This window comes from Octopus bimaculoides, chromosome 3 (assembly GCF_001194135.2).
Source record: "Octopus bimaculoides isolate UCB-OBI-ISO-001 chromosome 3, ASM119413v2, whole genome shotgun sequence".
NCBI classification, from domain to species: domain Eukaryota; kingdom Metazoa; phylum Mollusca; class Cephalopoda; order Octopoda; family Octopodidae; genus Octopus; species Octopus bimaculoides.
In genome coordinates, this window is record NC_068983.1 from 122,401,246 (window position 1) to 122,403,643 (window position 2,398).

The 2,398-nt window shown below is 36.2% G+C and overlaps 1 protein-coding gene across 1 annotated transcript in view; it reads left to right on the plus strand.

Annotated features, from left to right (window-relative positions):
• The first annotated feature begins 1,126 nt into the window (after positions 1–1,126).
• The window catches only part of LOC106870246 (serine/arginine repetitive matrix protein 1), a 50,848-nt gene continuing 49,576 nt past the window's right edge, over positions 1,127–2,398 (plus strand). Inside the window, exon 1 of the mRNA XM_014916263.2 lies at positions 1,127–1,450. The gene's annotated coding sequence lies outside the window, so the exon portion shown is untranslated. The remainder of the gene's footprint in view (positions 1,451–2,398) is intronic.

The window sequence follows — 2,398 nt, forward strand, 5'->3', positions numbered from 1 at the left end:
AGAATTGTTAGCACGCTGGACGAAATGCTTAGCGGTATTTCGCCCGACATTCCGTTCTGAGTTCAAATTTCGCCGAGGTTGACTTTGCCTTTCATCCTTTCGGAGTCGATAAATTGAGTACCAGTGAAACACTAAGGTCGATGTAATCGACTCATCCTCCCCCACCACAAATTTTCGGCATTGTGCCTATAGTAGAAAGGATTATTATTACTGTTATTATTACTACTACTACTATTAATAAGACTACGAGCTGTCAGAATCATTAGCACGCTGCGCGAAGTGCTTAGCGATATTTCGGCAGTTATCATGTTCTGGGTTCGAATTTCGCGGTGGTCGACTTTCCCTTTCATCCTTTCGGCGTCGATAAATTAAGTACCAGTGAAAGATTGGGGGTCGATGTAATCGACTCATCCCCTCCCTCCTCACAAAATGGATGCCCGTGGGGCAAAATTTGAAACCATTAATATTGTTCCAGAATGTGCTTTTTATCTTTCGAAAAAAACAAACAAAAAAAAAGCGACTCTACTACATGAAAACACTCTGTAATTCTTCCCTATGAAACATATAGTCAAAAATGATATTTCTGCGCTGTGTTTTGTTATCGTAATCAAGGATATTCCCGAAGAGGGTGGTACGCTGGTAGAGTTGTTTACGCGCGGTGTAAAATGTTAAGTGACATTTCTTCCTGCTTTACGTTCTGGGTTCAAATGCCACCGAGTTCGACTTTGCCTTTTATCCCTTTCGGGGTCGATAAAATAAGTACCAGTTGATCAGGGTCGATGTAATCGACTCACCCCATCTACCATGAAATTGCTGGGCTTGTACCAAAATTTGTAACAAGTAATATTCCCGAATGGTATACCCAAGAAGGGGGAATAAAGAGGAGAAGCATTGCCCATGTTTTGCAAGGGCATTAACGGTGCACGTGCTGAAACCAAGAATCAAATTGAAACTTAAAATCGGATCGTCCTTTTTTCCAATCCGTCTGGCCCACTAATTTCCCTTAATACAGCCTAAAAATAGATATTTCCAAATAAATAACATGTATTACCACTTAACATTAATGTACTTATCTAATGACATAGCTTCTGCTATAAACATTTAACCAATAGAACACTTTATTGAGAATGACACTTTATTTAGTTCCGTTTCAACACGATAGGCAAACTTAAAACAATCTTTACTATTCGATATAAGAATAAAGACGACGCTGGTTTCCTCTTTCTTTCTACATTTTTTTACAATAACATTTATTTAAGTAATATTGATATTTAAAACATCAATATTAAATTAAAAAAAAAAAACTACAAAGAACCCCAAAACAGCGAATCTCAACAAACAAAATACAAATCCGATAAAAAAATTTGAGATATTTAAAACCGCTCCTTGGATAAAAACTAATTCGTAAATTTTAGAACAGAAGGATACATATAAATATCGTTTTTTTGAGGTAAGTTGTTTCATTTTATCACACTTGAAGACATTGGCTCATTAATTGTATAAGTTGTTCCGTTTTATCACACTTGAAGACGTTGACTCATTAATTGTGTAACTTATTTTACTGCGTCAAGTAAATAACAGAATAAAAGAAAGAATATGTACATTAGAATTGCAATTGGAAAAAATGTATAATTAAATATTAGTATTCAAAAGATGTTGATTAAATCAGACTTTTGTTAAGATCTTGTGTGTGCGCGTGTCGTGCGTGTGTATGAGATCCAGTTTCTGAAATCCTGTCAGAATTCGTATGTTAAATATCCAAATCAATGTTGGTTGCCTCGAGAGTGCGTACGGTAATAAGCAGAAATAAAAAAAAAAAGTTAAGTTGAATAAAGGCCCAAATTTTAATACCCTGTAAAAAGCAAAATTCTGACGTCATGAAGCGGCTAATTGTAAATATAATGATTACTTAAAAAGAACTTCGAGGCCTAACAAGACAAACGCATTAGAAACAATTATGGAAAATGTAATTAAAATTAAGAGGAGTTCACGCTTTGTTGTCAACTCGAGTAACTCTGTGACAAAACGCATTCCAGCCATGACTCTCCTACCTTTTTTTAATGCACGATCTATCTAAGACGGTGCTTCCTTTTTTTTTACAGTGGAAAGGTGTGAGTTGAAACAGATTTGACTTCTATTTCTAGCAGACCGAGCAAATATGTTGAAGTTTACCTCAATTGCTCGAATTTAGAACAGTATAATAAATTTCCCAGCCAAATAATAGATAGTAAGTTAACAGTTACAAAGGCCATATAGTTATGCGAGCGAACAAGGAAGTTTTCTTTTTTTTTGCAGTTTCTCGTTATTTGAGTTGAGGCGCAATGACCCAGTGGTTAGGGCAGCGGACTCGCGGTCATAGGATCGCGGTTTCGATTCTCAGACCGGGCGTTGTGAGTGT